This window comes from Staurois parvus, unplaced genomic scaffold, assembly GCF_062004578.1.
Source record: "Staurois parvus isolate SC_StPar_1 unplaced genomic scaffold, SC_StPar_1.0 ptg000299l, whole genome shotgun sequence".
NCBI lineage: Eukaryota > Metazoa > Chordata > Amphibia > Anura > Ranidae > Staurois > Staurois parvus.
Window position 1 is genome coordinate 13,910,190 of NW_028318095.1, and position 19,162 is coordinate 13,929,351.

General features: G+C 41.5%; 1 pseudogene; it reads right to left on the reverse strand.

Moving 5' to 3' along the window:
• Positions 1–17,106: 17,106 nt before the first annotated feature.
• LOC149457901 (uncharacterized) lies at positions 17,107–17,998 on the reverse strand (annotated as a pseudogene).
• Positions 17,999–19,162: the final 1,164 nt, after the last annotated feature.

Consider the following 19,162-nt stretch of genomic DNA (forward strand, 5'->3'; position numbering starts at 1 on the left):
TTGTAAATTGAAGACATCCTGTAAGGACGTTATTCCACTGCACAGCTCGGTGTCATCTGCAAAGACTGAAATGGGATTTTTAATCCCAGACTCTATATCGTTTATAAATATATTAAAAAGTAAGGGTCCCAACACTGAACCTTGGGGTACACCACTGATGACCTTAGACCATTCAGAGTATGAATCATTAACCACCACTCTCTGAATACGATCTTTTAGCCAGTTTTCTATCCATTTACATACAGATTTTTCCAAGCCCGTAGACTTTACCTTACAAATTAGCCATGTGTGGGGAACTGTGTCAAACGCTTTTGCAAAATCCAAGTATACCACGTCCACCACCACCCATCTGTCTAAGGTTTTGCTTACCTCCTCATAAAAGGAAATCAGATTTGTTTGACAACTTCTGTCTTTCATGAATCCAGTCTGTTGCTTAAAATATTTTTTTCCAGCAAGAACTCATCTATGTGGTCTTTTATTAAACTCTCCGGTATCTTCCCAATTAGAAGTTAAACTAACAGGTCTATAATGACTTGGTAAAGATTTTGACCCCTTTTTAAATATTGGCACCACATTGGCCTTACGTCAATCCAGTGGTACTAGGCCAGTCATTAAAAAATTAGAAACAATGGCTTTGAAATGACAGAGCTCATTTCTTCAAGGACTCTCCCCCCCCCCCCCCCCCCCGCCCAGACTGAGAATGCTGATGTCCAAATCTGCTCCCTGTACTCCTTCATCCAGAGTGGAGGCATTCTAACACAGGAGGTGTGTTACTAGCCAGATCACCAGGTGAAAACAGAGGGGAAAAAGCCTAAAAAAGAAAACTAATGCAGCCACCACATCTGATGATTAGTAAGCTGCAATATATAAACTTGTTGGTTTTGGGATTAATACCGCTTTAAGTAAAAGCAAAATAATAGTTTTAGCCACAAATAAACAGCTGCTCCGTCCCTGCCTAAGCAGCCTCGATCACATGGCCTTTTTCTACCAATCATTACTGTAGACAGTCTAAGAGATAAGATGCCCAAAAAGGCTGCCGCCAGCTACATAAATAATTACAAACTATACAGAGAAACATCAATAGTTTGCATACATGAAAATTACCATAACTCTGATGCAAATTATGTTAGATTGTGTGTTTATTGATATCAAAAGTTAAAGGTTAAGTTCACATTTATAATAAAATGCACTCACAGTGAAAGGGCCTCATTTTAAAACACCATGTAGCTTTAAAATATGCAGTTTAAATTTAAAGTGGTATTAAAGGCAAAAACCAAAAAAAAAGTATATGATGCATTCTGACAATAGCATAAAAGTGGAACTAAAGCCACCAATTGCTTTCCAAAACAGTTACATTCAAGGAATGCCTCAAATGACAACTGTCATAGTTGCTTGTGCTCACAACAGAACTGTCAAGCCCTTAAATGGCAGGTGTCATAACTGATCACATGTGCAGCACCATAGCAACTGTAAATCTAACAGAGGTTAAGATGGCAGCTTTATTGGCTTTAAAGGACAGCAGAGTTTAGTTCCATATTAACAAAAGCAGTCTTTGTTTTTCCGAGTGCCCTCAGTGATATACTTTTATTACATGTTGATCTGGCCATTAAGTCTGTTTTCTTTTCAACTTCCTATAACAGACCGTGTCCAGCAAAAGTGACAGTTAGGGTGTTGAGACAAACCATTGAATGCTTACAATGGTCATCATTTATCCATTATCCTTAAACCTTTAATTTGTTAGTCACTTATGTCAATTCCATCTAAATCTACTAGTCAATCTAACACTACCCTTTCCAGATAATGCTGCTCTCCAAGGGTGTCTCAGCTGCTCATTACCATAGATAGGAACTCTCTGAATTTTGGCAGGAGACCTTAGGTAATCAACAGAATTACCAAGCCACTTGGCATTCCCTCTGACACAACTGACTTACTGGATTTGAATCATCATCAGCATCACTACTCCAGTATCCCAGCTGCCAGAGACCAGCACTGTCAATAGGAAGAGAACTGGTAGGAGGTGTGAGCTGTGCTTTTAACTCTTTCAGACATTTCCTCAGATGATCTCTGCTTGGCCAAAAAAAGATGATAACTGCAGCTTGGTGCTGGATTGAAGACTTGAATAAATTAGAGAGGTGGATGGGGGCTACTGGGCTCCAGTTATTGTTCATGATAAACTTTTGTCCACATTTTGTAACAATCATCAGCTTGTTCCCTAAGTGTTGTAACCATTACCCTTCTTTCCCTACATTTTATAAAAATTGTACCTTTGCTGCCCATGCATTGTGCAGACGGCCTGCTTGTTACCCATATATTGTAATTTTTGCCTCTGTGTTGCCCATGCATTGTAACCAAAGGAGGACTGGGCTTGGAGGCAGGGAGGTTATTTGTCCTCTGACTGAGCCTATACTAATAAGATTTTTAAGCTGATTGTCCTGAGCGGTGATACTCCATATTCAGATCTCAGAGTGGGACTCGCAGTCAGACACACATGATGGGTGTAAGATACTGTAGCTACTTACAGGCTTATGGTTACAGCTCTTTCCAATAAAAGGTCTTCTTGCATAATCTTCCTTTTAAACTCTAAAATGTCATGTGATCGAATACTGAGAGGAAACTGATGTTGGAAGATTTAAAAAAGTGAGTCACAATAGACCATGCCAGTCATGTCAGTGCCTTTTTGTTTGGAGAACATTTTTACTAATATTTAATCCCCTGCAGGCTTGTTACTATCAAACCACCCACTTAAAACTGCAGTATTTTTGCCTCCCTAGTTCATCATTACATGTTCGGTGTGTCGCTTTAACCTCTCCAATTCATTGCGGCACACTACATACACCACTGCTTTTTGTATAGTTCCATGGGTTGTATGCAGCCATCCTTAGGTAATTGCACACTGGCAAAAAAAAAAAGCTGCACAGCCCTCCCCTATATAATTCCTCCAATTCCCAGTTAATCTCAGTTTTGCAGCAAGCAATAGAGAGATCAAAAAGAACATGGGGGGGGGCTGTATGCTGTACCACACTAAGCACAAGTGGATTTTACTGATTTTTCGTAATCATACAATACAGGACACAGGATCGGTTATTCTTTAACCATGGACCGTCCAAAACTAGACCAGCCATGGAATGGAAACCATAGCAAACAAACACTAACAGGCCCACATAACGGGTCCAGGACGTAAAGAACTTAAAGAACAGCTTGCAGCTCCTTACACCAATTCACCCTTTTCTGAGTCTGTCGGAGTATCACACCTTTCTTGGCCAGTTTAATGCAATGTGAACAACCAGAATGATCTCCATTATAATTAAGCAGAGCAGATGAGTGAGGAGTAAAAAGGAGGAAATGCACAGATCTAGTTGAACTGATCCCATGAGGACACTGGAAAGGATCCCTGGCAACAAATCTGAGAAGTTTGTTGTTGAATCTGGATGCCAGAAGATCCATGTCTGGCGTTCCCCACTTGTGGCAAAGAGCTTAGAACAGTGAAGAGCCAATGTGGGGCATAAATGGCAGACAGGGCCAAAACGTACAGTTCTGCCCAAGTAAAGTCCTCTTCTTGTTTAGCACTGCAACTTAAGGTGCCTCTTTCATGGTTGATGTAGTTTACTGCAGTGGCACTGTGCACCTAGATTCTGAACAGGTGACCTCACAGCTGAGAAATTCAGCATTGAAGGTAAAACTGAATTGCCCTGAGTTCCAGGATGTTGATGGAAAGGGACTCTTCCTCTGACTACCAAGTTCTGTACACCTAGAGGGCGTCCTGGACTCTTCCGCAAACCGACAGGCTGGTATGTGTCATCAGTCTCTATCTTTCCATACCTTTGGTGGAAAGGGGTTCCCTAATTTCAACATTGGGTTGGAAATCTACCATGCCAGGGAGAGTCTAACCCTGAAGTCCAGATGCATATGCAGTTTAAGGACTGTGTATGTTTGCCCACACTGCCAAAATGTTTAATTACAAAGGTCTGGTGGGTGTATAGTTCTGCCTCAAAAGAGGCTACCATCAGGCCCAAGACCCTCACATAGGCAAGAATCAAGGGCTGACCCTGAGATTGAAGGGCATGAGAACAAAGGGATAGAAGTTGGTCCCAGGGCAGGAAGATCCTGGACATGGCCATATCTAATATTAGGCGCTAGTACTCCAACTGATGAGTCAGGTCCAGCAATGACGTCCAAAGGTTTAGGATCCATCTGTATCCCTGCTATACTGTCCACTGGACATGTCCTCTAACAAGAGGCCAGTCAGTTATTTGGATTCCCTGAGATTCCCTGAGAACTAAACAGAGCTAAAACTGGGGCAAGTGTAAGAGGTATAGAAAATAGGCAGCCCCATAAAATTTAAATCCAAAGCCTAATAACTAATATTTGTCAATAGAAGATACTAGTGATTGCATTTTTATTGTACCATCACAAGAGGGCAGAACTACTTCCTGTGATAATAGGCAGACACAGAAGTAGGAAAAAAAAGTCTAACACTTTGTTTCCTACAGGACAGTGATTACAGTGAACATATCCAGTCACATGTAATTAAGGGTTTTCTGTGTTTGTTACAGGTAAGCAGGAGGCTGTTTAACATGATAAATAGGACAAAATGACTTAACATGTGCCCTGGTGGTTAGTAAATGTCGCTGTTACTATGATGCAATCAGATTACTTGTAGCATAAATGTGAATATATATTGCAGCTATGTGATTTGGCGCTAAGATACAGGGAATGTGATTTCTCTATTGTAATACGCTATTGTTATGCAGAATAGGTCACTAGCATATCTGCAGAGGTCTAGATATTCAGTTTTGCAATTAAAGATGTTTATTAATGTATATAAAAATACTTATTAATGTATATGGAAATATTTAGTAATGTATAAAGGACAGTGATTACAGTGAACATATCCAGTCACATGTAATTAAGGGTTTTCTGTGTTTGTTACAGCCATTCCTAATAAAGCACTTCTGGTTTCACCCGACCCATCCTTCGCACAGTTGAATTATTTACCGTATGTGCAACAAAATTGGCGCCCAACGTGGGGCCGGGTGAAAGGAACGCCAAAAGGTCCGGAAGTGAAAAGGAGTGACTACACTGTCCGTGGTGAAGTTAAAGAAAAACATTAGGAGTATGGATATCGAAAAGTTGCAAGATGAAATCAGTGAACACCTGATTCACATGACAGTCGATGATCTCATGGAGACTTGCCAGTTTATAAAGGCCTCTGAAGCAAGTATGGCAAAAGGAAAAACCCGGCGCCATTACATGCGGATAGTGAATGAGGTGTTAGATGAACTGGTAGAGACTGGAAGTGAAGAAGTGGTGACACAATTTCTGCAGGCAACTAAGAAATTCATTGGTGAGTTAGAGAAGAGAGATAACATGGAAGCACCAAGCGATAGTGGCAAAGACCCTCAAGCAGAACAACAGTTAAAGGATTTAAAACAGCAATACTACAGTATACAGGAAAAACTTCAAGAAACGGCCAAGATGATAGAGGGACAGATGAAAGAACTTAGCACTAAAGACAAAGACTCAAAAGGAAGTCCTGCAAATCAAGACCCTAATCTAGTTGCTCAGAGACTTTCCCATACTAACTTGCCAGAAGTTACAATCAGAAAGGACTTTAAAATTGCTGGTCAGATAGGCGAAAAGGAACAGAAAGATAAGCTGTCCTATACTAACCTCATGCACCAGATTGACATGGGACTGGAAAAGGGATATTCCGAGTCAGAGCTTGTGGAAGCTGTGGTGAAAGCCATTAGTCCTGGGTCAGGTCTCAGAGGCATGCTAGAGCTGAAGAGTGGACTGACCCTAGTGCCACTCAAGAGAATCCTAAAAAGCCATTATAAACAGGAAAATGCTTCCGAACTATACCAACAATTGATCAATATATCACAAAATAGTAAAGAGACTCCTCAGAACTTCCTATTTAGGGCCATTGCATTGAAGGACCGTTTGCTGTTCGTTTCACAAGGGGAAGGTTCAGATGAACACTTTGGCACTGAATTTATACAAAAGAAATTCTTAAGGTCAGTGGGCACTGGACTGAGAAGTGACCATATCAAGTTCCAACTAAAACAACACTTGGACGATCCTACAGTCTCAGATGAGTTGCTCATAGAGAAGATGAATGAGGCTACAAATATGGAGATGGAAAGGGAGCAGAAACAAAAGAAATCTGAGCACAGTAACCTGACGAAGGGAAGAGAGTGCCAGGCCAACATCTTCCATTGTTCTCAGGTACCAGGCACCCTCCCTTTGCTTCCATCACAAACAAGTAGTCTGGCAATCCAACAGCCTTCAAAGAGTAACTCTGACCTTGAAAAGATAGTAATACAGTTGCAACAAGAAATATTCGATATGAAAACACTTCTCCAAGATTCGAGAACTCAACAAGAGCATGGCTTTGAAGGACCTAGAACAACTGTTGGACGAAGGACAGGGACTTGTCAATCTTGTGAAAAGACTGATCAGAGAACTGCATGTGACCATTGCTTTAACTGTGGTCAAGCTGGACATAGGGCGAGACAATGCAGAGCGGCCAAACAAAATCAGTTAAACGGGAGAAGGTTGCTGTTAAGGGACCAACAGTAACCTGTGCCAGAACCAAACCTGCGTCCCAAAATGCAAATGTCAGTAGTAAAGAAACCAGTCCCCAACCTACCATCAGAGCCCTGGCTGGAAAGTTAAACGCAGACTACTGGAGGAAAACGCCAACCTGCCCTGCTCAAAGACTATCCCCGACAGCTGAAAAATTGCCAACCAATGTGAATGGCATCACTTTGAAAAAGCACAACAAGCTACTGGGTCTTATTGGAAAAAGATGCCTTGTGAACTGTGAAATAGACAATACTCCTGTCCAGGCCTTATGGGATACTGGCTCTCAGGTTAGCATTATCAATGAGGGCTGGAGACAGCGAGTACTGCCACACACTGTGCTCCGATCGTTTGAAGAACTGCTGGGACCAGGGGTACTCCAAGGGAAAGCAGCAAATGAGACAGAGATTCCGTTCTCAGGTTGGATTGAGGTAACCTTTCAGCTTACATCGAGCAGTAATACTACCAAACAGTTATTAGTACCACTAGTAGTCTCTGAGGATGAGAAAGTGGCTGAGAAGCCAATTATCGGCTATAATATAATTGAAGAAACATTCAAAGAGACAGTTGCTGATGGGAAGAAAGTTATCCCAGGTTTTGTGGACATATTAAGAACAGCTTTGGAACTGCCAACCCCCAAAGCAGAAGTCCTTGTAAGCTTACTACAAGCCAACTGTAGGGAAACCAGTGGTGCTATCGTAAAGACTGGTACTAAGAACCAAAGAATCCCTGCAAATACTGTAACATACATCCGGTGTAGTGCTCACACCAAACCGTCCTTGCAGGCTCAGACAGTTTTGTTTACACCAAGTGAGGCTTATCACCTGCCGGATGGACTGCATATTGGTGAGACACTAGTCTCATTTCAAAGAGGACAATTCTCCAAACTGACCATTCCAGTTTGGAATACAACTAAACGGGACATTGTGTTACCAGGTCAAACAAAGATTGGAGGTGTAGAGCCCATAAAAACAACATATCCGGCTCAAGTACAATTGAAACAATCAGCAAATGTGTTTACTAATTCGGTGACCTCTGAACCACAGACACTCAAGGTAGGACCAAAAGGGAAAATTGGAAATCCAAATGAGACTTATCCGCGGGTGGGGGATGACAATCAGAAGTGCTGGGACCCGCCAGTGCCTTTGAAACACCTCCCTCCTGAAGATCAACAAATCGTCAAAGAAATGCTAAGGGAAGAATGCAATGCTTTTGCCAAAGATGACTCTGATGTAGGATGTATTCCTTCTTTACAGTTACAGATTCGTCTCAAAGACAGTACACCGGTCACGAGAACTTACATGTCTGTGCCGAAACCACTGCACCAAGAAGTTAAGGAATATCTGCAGGATCTGATAAATAGAGGATGGATTGCAGAATCAAAATCATCATACTCATCACCCATTGTGTGCATAAGAAAGAAAGATGGCAGTTTAAGACTGTGTTGCGATTATAGAGAGTTGAACCAGAAGTCCATTCCTGACCATCATCCAATTCCTAGAATCCAAGACATGCTGGACAGTCTAGGAGGAAGTTCATGGTTTTCTGTGCTAGACCAGGGGAAAGCATACCATCAAGGATTTATGGAAGAAGCCAGTCGACCATTGACAGCATTCATTACACCTTGGGGTTTGTATGAATGGATCCGAAACCCCTTTGGTCTGAGCTCTGCACCAGCCGAATTCCAACGCAGTATGGAGACATGTTTAATAGGACTGAGAGATGAGATTTGCCTGCCATACTTAGATGACAACCTTGTCCATAGTAAATCATTCCAGGAGCATGTGGAGCATGTCCGGTCAGTACTCCAACGTTACCAACAACACGGAATCAAGTTAACAGCCAGGAAGTGTGAACTTTTTCAAAATAAAGTCCAATTCCTGGGCAAGATTGTGTCAGCAGAAGGCCACTCTATGGACCCGGCCGACACGGCACCTGTTCTTGCCTTAAGAAACAACCAACCAAAGACTGTCGGAGAACTCAGGAAACTATTAGGATTTATTTCCTACTATCGCCCTTATGTTCAAAACTTCTCCAGAATTGCCAAACCTCTCTATGAACTATTGTTAGCAGGTTTGACACCTACCACAACCTCAACACCAGATAACCAGACAAAGAAGAGGAGGAAACCAATCCCAAAGTCAAAAGGTCAACTTCCATCCTATCAGTCTATAGCCTGGACTGACCATCATCAGGTAGTACTGAACCAGCTCATTGAAGTGTTAACTCATCCTCCAGTTATGGGTTACCCTGATTATTCCAAACCCTTTGTTCTTCACTGTGATGCCTCACAAGAAGGACTAGGAGCTGTATTATACCAAGGGCAAGAGGAGAAACTAAAGGTGATTGCTTATGGGTCTAGAACTCTCACACCTGCTGAGAAAAACTACCACATGCATTCAGGGAAGCTCGAGTTTCTAGCAATGAAGTGGGCAATATGTGATAGATTCCGAGATTACCTATATTACTGTCCATCATTTGTTGTATATACTGACAACAATCCACTAACCTATGTCCTCAGTACAGCAAAATTGAATGCTACAGGACATCGATGGGTTGCAGAACTAGCTGACTTCAACTTCACTATTAAATATCGTCCTGGGAGAAGGAATGCTGATGCAGATGTACTTTCTCGTATGCCATTAAGTCCTGAAGAATACATGCAACAATGTTCACAAGCAGTAGACCCCAAAGTCATCACTTGCATAACTCAAGCAATTCAAGCACATCAGAAAGAAAGGATACCTTGGCTATGTCCAATGACGATTGCCAATACAACCGATGCAGCACCAAAGAAGGTAACTCAAATACCAAAAGAGACAATAAGAACCGCACAGAAGGAAGACTCTGTGATTGGAAAAGTATGGAAGTACAAAAGCCAAAACAAGTTTCCATCCAAACAGGAACGACAAGGTGAACCTGTTGATCTTTTCATACTTATGAAACAATGGACCAAACTCTACCTCGACGACAATAACATTTTGAGACGGAAAACATCATCTGGTTCTCAACTAGTGTTGCCAAAGTTGTACCATCACTTAGTATGGAAGGAGTTACATGAAGAGATGGGACACTTAGGAGTAGAAAGGACTGTAAATTTAATCAGAGAAAGATTTTTTTGGCCACATATGCAAAGGGACACTGAGCATTACATCACACGTCAATGTACTTGTCTGAAAGACAAACGGCCAAATAAGCTTGTTCGGGCCCCGTTGAACAATATTGTGACAACTTATCCTTTTGAGATGGTCTCCATTGACTTTCTTCATCTCGAGAAATGTAAAGGTGGATATGAGTATATCTTAGTGGTAATAGATCATTTTACAAGATTTGCTCAGGCATATGCAACCAAGAACAAGTCTGCAAAAACTGTTGCTGACAAAATATTCAATGATTTTGTCTTAAAATTCGGATTTCCTACCAGAATTCACCATGATATGGGTAGAGAGTTTGAAAATCACTTGTTTTTGACATTGGGGAAGCACTGCCACATCCAAAATTCTCACACAACGCCATATCACCCAGAAGGTAATGGGCAAGTTGAAAGATTTATCGTACCCTGCTATCCATGCTTCGTACCCTGTCACCAGATTCCAAAAAGGACTGGAAAAATTCACTAGCAAAGGTAGTCCATGCATATAATTGTACTCGAAGTGAAGCTACAGGACAATCTCCATTCTTTCTACTGTTTGGAAGGTCTCCAAGATTACCCATTGATAGTATGTTTGACACTCCAGTAACTGAAAAATACAAGAACTACTCTGAATATGTGAACATATGGACAGATAGAATGTCTGAGGCCTATAAGGTTGCTTCAAAAATAGCTACTCAAGCTGCACAGAGGGGAAAAGAACACTATGACAAGAAAATTCATGGAGCTGAACTTCTACCAGGTAGCAAAGTTCTAGTCAGAAATCTTACCGAAAGAGGAGGTCCAGGAAAATTGAGATCATTTTGGGAAGATACCATACATGTTGTTCTTAAAAAGAAGTGTGCAGACAGTCCAGTGTATGAAATCAAACCAGAAACTGGAAAAGGCCGAACAAGGATTTTACATCGCAACTTACTATTGCCATGTGATTATCTACCTAGTGACCAAGGTCAACAGATACCCAAAAGAACCAATGCAAGAAAGCAAGTGAAGGATCGAAATACAACTCAACAACCTACACAGATATCTGAGGGAGAATCAGAAAATGAATCAGATCACGAACAAAGACACTGGAGATCTTTCATCCCAGTCACCCAGCATTACCACTTAGAGGAAAGTACAGAGCTAAATCCAGAAGCTAATGAGTTCTATCCACGTCAGCTGGAAGTAAGTGAGTATGATTTACAAGGAGTCAGAGAGACTGAGCCTATAGATCAAATTGAACAAACTGAGTATGCATTTGGAGGTATAGAAGAATGCCCAGCAACATAGAACACAGAACAACTGGTTGAAAGTGATGTAGAGGAGAATGAGGACCTTTCAGATTCACTTCCTCAATGTAGAATACAACCCTACAGGAACAGGAGACAACCAAAGATTTTGACATATGACACTTTAGGTCAACCCAGTAGTGTTACCAGAGTTTCATCTATACAGGTTATAGACAGTATTCCTACATTACCTGTTGACTCTAGCTGGTATTTTAGTTCAGAATGTTTTGCTGAAGACTATAGAAATTGGTAGAAGTGATTATGTTTATTGATCCACTGTTTACTATTTGGGACACTATACCAAAGTTAATTACCAAAACCAGAATAATTATATGTTACTTTTCTGTTGGTTCAAGTAAGGAAAAATATAATTGCATTTGTACTGCAGATATTGTAGGTCAAGCAGAAACAGTTTTAGGTGAGGGAACTAGATGTTACAAAGAGACAGAGTCGGCCGATAAAAGTACAGAGCAGTTGATGGCAACGTTATGCTGCATTGTTGATGTACAATGGGTATTCCGCCATTATGATAAAAAAAAGTATAAAAGTAATAAGATGTTCCCTAGTTTCTCATCACCTTTGTCAAAACTTAGTAACCTATACAAATATGTATAGAAAGGGGTTTTACTAAATAGTTGGTTACACGCAACTATATCTTGCCAGGTACTATAGCGCTGTGGGCCTGGTGGGAAGCTGTGATGTAATAGGGAGTAGATGTCACAGGGAGGATGTTTCCTCAAGTAACTTGGTTACTACTTACCATTGGCTTCCTATGGTTACTACTAGACAAGTAAAAGAATGTTTTCTTAAAAAAATTCTGCGTATGTCAGGGACGACATAACAATTTGTGGGGGAGAGTGTAAGAGGTATAGAAAATAGGCAGCCCCATAAAATTTAAATCCAAAGCCTAATAACTAATATTTGTCAATAGAAGATACTAGTGATTGCATTTTTATTGTACCATCACAAGAGGGCAGAACTACTTCCTGTGATAATAGGCAGACACAGAAGTAGGAACAAAAAGTCTAACACTTTGTTTCCTACAGGACAGTGATTACAGTGAACATATCCAGTCACATGTAATTAAGGGTTTTCTGTGTTTGTTACAGGTAAGCAGGAGGCTGTTTAACATGATAAATAGGACAAAATGACTTAACATGTGCCCTGGTGGTTAGTAAATGTCGCTGTTACTATGATGCAATCAGATTACTTGTAGCATAAATGTGAATATATATTGCAGCTATGTGATTTGGCGCTAAGATACAGGGAATGTGATTTCTCTATTGTAATACGCTATTGTTATGCAGAATAGGTCACTAGCATATCTGCAGAGGTCTAGATATTCAGTTTTGCAATTAAAGATGTTTATTAATGTATATAAAAATACTTATTAATGTATATGGAAATATTTAGTAATGTATAGAGGACAGTGATTACAGTGAACATATCCAGTCACATGTAATTAAGGGTTTTCTGTGTTTGTTACAGCCATTCCTAATAAAGCACTTCTGGTTTCACCCGACCCATCCTTCGCACAGTTGAATTATTTACCGTATGTGCAACACAAGCACCTTGGTGAAGTCTGAATGTGCCATGGATAGGCACAAGGAAATATGGGGGCGTGCAAGTAACCATCTATCTGAGGAGTCAACCCATCAGGAATACTGCAGAAAAGAAGCTGCAGTGGCTTTGGATGAGCAAGGAAATTTGATAGAAAGCCTTGAGAAAAAGAAAATCTTCAAGTTTCAAAGAGGTAAGCTTCTCTCAGTACAGAGAAAATGTTTGTTACCTAATGACACAATCAAAAAACTGAGGCTTGCTGGGCGTGGGAGCTATATATAATCATGGTTAACCGCTTCCCAATCGTCCTATAGCATATATACTGTATACAGGGTGGCACGGGTGCGCAAAATCACATATATATGTGATTTTACATTTGCGTGTTCATTTGCAGCTGCAGCTGTCAATCACTGGGTCCCAATCCCTGAGCATCTTCGACGGGAAGGAGAACTGTTTGTAAATAAAACAGTTATCCTCCCTGTCAGCTCGTGCACACTGCTTTGGATGGCTGTGCACAGCATAGCCATGCAAAGCAGTGTGATTACAGTGAAGCACAAACACACTGCCCCATAGTAAAACACACGCAGCACACAGTAACCCTTCTGATTGCCCCTCACGTGAACCCCTTCCTGCCCAGTGCCATTAGTACAGTGTCAGTTCTTTTTGTTAGCACTGATCACTGTATTGGTGTCACTGGGGATGTCAGTGATACCAAGTCAGTTCCCCCCAGTGTCAGAATGCCCGTCGCAGTCTCGCTGCAAGTCGCTGATCGCCACCATTACTAGTAAAATTTAAAAAAAAAAGAAAATTCCAGTATCTATACCACTATTTGTAAACGCTATAACTTTCATGTAAACCAATTAATTTACACATATTGGGTTTTTTTTTTTTTAGCAAAGACATGTAGCAGAGTACATTTTAGCCTAAATTTATGACAAAATTAGATTTTTCAAATTTTTTTACTGGACATTTTAAATAGCAAAAAGTTAAAAATATTGTTTTTTTTCTCAAAATTGTCGCTTTTTTTATAGCACAAAAAAATAAAAAAAAGTAAAGGCGATCAAATACCACCGAAAGAAAGCTGAATCCTGGGAAAAAAGAACGTAAATTTAATTTGGGTGCAGCGTTGCATGACCGTGCATTTGTCAGTTAAAGTAACGCAGCGCCATAACGCAAAAAATGGCCTGGTCAGGAAGGGGGGTAAATCCTCAGGAGGGCAAAATCAAATTAATTATATTGTAAGCTCCCCCCTTTAGATTGAGCTTCATGAGTAGACATGTGCGGTTTGTTTGGTTCCAAATCAAAATTCGGCCGATGTATCCAAATCCTGAATTACAATAGTAAAGAATTTAAATTAATCCAAAATAACGAAACAAAATTCAGCTGAAATTGTAATTGTATTTGACAATAAATAGAATAAAATATAATAGAAAATAAATAATAGAATTGAAAAGAATAGAATATTGTAGAATAAAGTAAAACAGAACCGAATAGAATAAAAAATAAAAGAATAGAATTAGGGATGCACCGATAGCGGTAACGGTGCCAATATGGAGCATTTTCACGAGAGAGGAGATAAGATGTGGACATTTGAACAAGAGGAGGAGCAGAGAAGACAGGATCAAATGGCCTTTTTACACAATGCAGAGGATTAACTCCTTAGGTTCTACAGTGAGTATAACAAGCATGCTTTACTGCATATACAGACTGATTTTACTGTTGTGGGTTTAGTAACACCCACCCAATGATTTCCCACAATGTAGACCAAGATGTTTGGTAAGCATGCCTTGTATTGCTTGCCTTCTCACTACATTCTAGGGGCCTCTCAGGTGCTTCGCTGCAAAGTAATCTCCTCACTTACAAACCTCTGTTGTATACCGTGTTTTTTTATCTGGAAAGAAGCAGGCTGTCAGTTCTGCAGTTGGATTTTGATAACAGTTTGTATCATTCCAAGTTGTGAGATGCTTACCCCTTGCAGCCAACTGTACACATGTATACGGCCTCACTGAACTGGGCCTTTATCCATGGGGCCGCATATATGTATATCTGTCACTGGGCTCCCAGCACAGAGACTCGTCTCTCACCGGGAGTTCCGGGTCCCTCTGATTGGCTATCACAGTGATCAGTCACTGTGTAGTCCACACTGTGTTTTCTTTCTCTATGAATGGAGGAAGAGATACACTGTATATCTCCTTGCATGGAGAAAGATGTAAATAGATAAAAAAATAAGAAGAATTAAATTTGAAAAAAAATAGCTAGATCATGGTTTGATCTAGGTCAGTGCCACTAAGGGGTTAAGGCTTAGTGTTGCTCTGTTGTACTGTAGTTGAGGCAGGATTTGTTGAAAGCAGTACATAGCCCTCTCCACCTACTGGATGCTTGGATACCAACTTGGGCTGACATGGATTTCAGTCAAGCTGGCCAGTGTAATGAGAAAGATGGGCAGCCGTGCTAATAAGAAAAGAATTTCTCAGAAGAGTGCTTATTGATCTGTGATTTTATGTCAGTGGACACACTAATGGTTAATCACCTGACCTCTGGAAGGTTTTACCCCTTTCATGACCAAGGCATTTTTTGCTAATCAGCACTGTGCTGAAGACCTGCTGAGACCAGGGGAGGTGGAGATGAGCGGGAGCTAAGGCTGCACAGAGAGGTGCAGGATCTATAGGAGGAGGTCTGTCCTTCCCTCTGCTGCCGACTGTTGAGACAAGGTTGGGGTGGAGATGAAGGGGGGCTGCACCTGCAGAGGTGCAAGGGAAACGTGGGATGGCCTGGTGGGCCACATTCAGCCTGAAGGCCTTGTGCTTGACACATGTCGTAAGGTCTTAACAAGTCTATACCTAGTGGTAATTTAAAGCTGCTAACAACCTGAGCCTAGAAGTGTAACCAGAGCAATCCGAAGTTCAACCCTTGAATGCATTGATGAGCAAATATTAAACATAGGTTTGTCTATGAAGCCTTTGTATAGAGGTTTAGCTCAGGAGCCTGTCAATTAAATATTGCAGGATCCACATTTTATGTTTCTAGTTCAGCCTACCACTGGGCTATTGCCAAAAATCAAGCATAGAAAACTAACTAAACCCCAGCTGAACCCCCTAGATCATCACTTTGCCTAAATGGAGAGTGCAATCGATGGTAACAATGGAGTAAGCAGACCCCAGTAGTCTTGTGACTGCATAGGCCAAACATAAATGTAGGAAAGAGTAACAGGTTGCAGGTTCTGCTTAATTTCCAGCTGCTCGCATTTTGCTCTGCAGCTTCTGACTCAAACACCCATAGCAACCAACACCCAAAGAGAGGACCTCCTCCCAAGGGTACCCCACACTGAGCATTCCCACCCACAGTATGGGTATAGTAGGAAGGAGAGGTATAAGAAATAAACTCCAAACAACCTTCCGTGGAGCCATCTGCCAGATTTATAGTAGGTTTTGTGGAGGAATCCGACTGCATGGTGTAGCATTGCTGACAGGATGAAGTCTGCTGTAACACTCCTGGGAAGAACCAGGTCCACCAGCAGCTCCATCCCCCACCTGCTTGTGCTCTCACCCTGGTGTCTGCGTATGCCGGCACCAGGGTAGTCACCCACCATATTGCTGTCTGTTCAGGGGGGCCTGTGGCAGAGCAAGCTGCATTCTGCCTAAAGCTAAAGCAACACAGGGAGGGCTTGGAGCTTGACCAAATGTGAGTAAATGAGAGCTCCACTAGAGCCTCTGCAAACATGGGAATAGTTGCTTCTCCTACAGGGGGGAAGAAACCTTGGGAAAAAATGAAAAAGTGAAGGGGGGAAAAGGTCCCACAACTGGAATACTAACTAATAGCCTAGAAAAAAAAACAATATGCAACCCCTCCAAGTCCACTATCCCTGGAATCACGGGAGCACATACTAGGGAGCCCCTGCAACTAGCATGACAGACTAAAGCTTAGAATAAACTAGTGATGCTCCCGTCCAGCCAGAGGAAACACATATAACTCAGGCTTGAAAGATGACTTAAGAAAATACTTTTTGCAATTTATAGCAATTAATGGAAACATTTTTTTTTTTTGCAAATGCATCTCGTTGTCGTTGCCATATTTCTCTTTCAATTTCCAAGGAATGTGGCAGCTGTACTGCAGCACAAAACAGAATAAGAACAAGACATCGCACATTTTCATGCATGTAAGGTAATGTATCTATTCTCTTGGGGGATAGCAGCCTTACCTCACATGCATGAAAAGTGCACTTCTCCTTTTAAAGCAGTGGAATAATGCGGCCATACTCACGGGGAATGGCAGCCTTACCTCATACAGAAGAAAAACACATCACGCATTTTCATGTATGTATGGTAAGTGACCATCCTCATGGGGAATGGCAACCTTGCCTCAATTGCTTGAAAAGTACACTTCTCTTTTTTTATGCATGTGGAGTAATGCATCCATTCTCAAAGAAAGTACTCCTTACCGCACATGTATCAAAAAGACAACTTTGGTATAACAAAAAGAGAACAATAAACCACAGAAAAAGTGTTTTTACAAATTTTATTCCAATGAAAAATATATTCTTTATTTTATTAAGCACAAAGACAGTTGGGAAAATGCAAACGCAACAGCTATCAGGAGAAATGTAACTACACAATCATCTTACCAGTAAACTTTACCCTCTGGTGAAACAAAGAAATCAGCAAACTGATTTTGAATGATTGTGGCATGAGAAGTCAAGTGTAAGTTCATAAACTGAACATCCCGAGCAGCATTTGTGGGTGCAGGTTCACAGGAGTCTTTCTCCTTATCAGTTAGAAAATTTTGGCGTACACAGCAGGCAAGCACCACATTTTTTACTTTTTCCACATCCAATTGTGTGGAGGAAGAGAGCATATGCCACTGAGCAGTACAGACTCAAACTGCACGCTCCACAACTTGATCGGCCTGGCTAAGTCAGTAGTTGAATATTTTGTTTGTGGCTAAGCCCATATCCATTGTAGGGTCGCATTAAGATATCTAAAAGTGCAAAAGCTTAGTCTGCTATGATGACATGTGGCAGACTTGGCTCAGTTGTATATGGAAGAGGCTTCCTTGGGGGAATCCTGAGACGTCCATCATATAGCTGACGTCCCATCTCAGACTCTTCAAAGATTCTGGAATCTCCCAGACTACCATAGGCTCCCACATCAACAAATATGAAACAGAGGTATGCATCCACCAATCCTAAGAGGACAAGAGAACAGTATTTGTTGTCATTGAAAGACGTAGATCCAGAGTTTGGTGGCATTTTCACCCTGACATGTTTTGTGCCAAGGGTTTCAATGCAGTTGGGAAACTCAGTTTGCTCCCCATATTCTCCTTCCACCTCTTCCCACATATATTCTGTTGACTAAGGCATTACGTCATGATGCAGCTCCTCCCACTGTGCCAAGCAAGTGTCCTGGGTCACCTTTGCCACCGTGCTTACACCCATTAGGAGATAGATAGACTCACTATATTGCCAAAAGTTGGGACACCCATCCAAATCATTTAATTCAGGTGTTCCAATCACCTCCATTGCCACAAGTGTATAAAATCAAGCACCTTACCATGCAGACTGCTTCTATAAACATCTGTGAAAGAATGGGTCGCTGTCAGGAGCTCAGTGAATTCAAACAGGGAACAACAGCAACTCAGTTACAGTGGTTGGCAAGGCAAAATTGACAGAGCAGGGCCAGCACATGCTGAAGCGTACAGTGAGCAGAAGTCATCACTGTCTGCAGAGTCAATAGCTGTTTTTCAGGGGTTGGGCTTGGCACCTTAGTTCCAGTGAAGGGAACTCTTAGGGCGTCAGCATACCAATTTCATGCTCCCAACTTTGTGGGAACAGTTTTGGGATGGCCCCTTCCTGTTTCAACATGACTGTGCACCAGTGCACAAAGCAAGGTCCATAAAGACATGGATGAGTGAGTTTGGTGTGCAGGAACGTAATTGGCCTGCACAGTGCTGACCAGACTGCAAGCCAGGCCTTCTCATAGAAGAATGGTCAAACATTCCCATAGACGCACTCCTAAACCTTGTGGACAGCCTTTCCAGAAGAGTTGGAGCTGTTATAGCCTCAAAGGGTGGGCCAACTCAATTTTGAACCCTACGGACCAAGACCACAAATGCGGGCCATTGATTGCAAAGAAGATTTGTTAATTTGCACACAAAAAAAAAGTATTTTTCCTAAGAAATTAATTCAAGACCATGTTGCAAAAATGAATTCACCCCAATGAAAGTCTTAAGATCTAAGCTAAATTTTAGACAACAAAATCCAACTACAGGTGAGTCTAATTATTCATTAACATAAATAAATGCTGTGCTGCCACTAGTGAGTGAATGTGCCACACTATATTTGTGATAGTAACCCACAAATAAGCGTGTGCCTCTATAGCATATAATCTTAAAAAGGTGTCCATCCTCCCCAGGGTCTTATTACATCCTTATATTACGGAAAATTAAATATACTTATACCCAGGGGCGGACTGACCATTTAACCACTCGGGTACTGCCCGAGGGCCCGGGGTCAGTAGGGGGCCCCATGAGATGCCCCTGGTACTTTTCATAGGATTTTTTGGGTGTGGTTTGAGTGTGGGTAAGAACACAGGGACCCCAT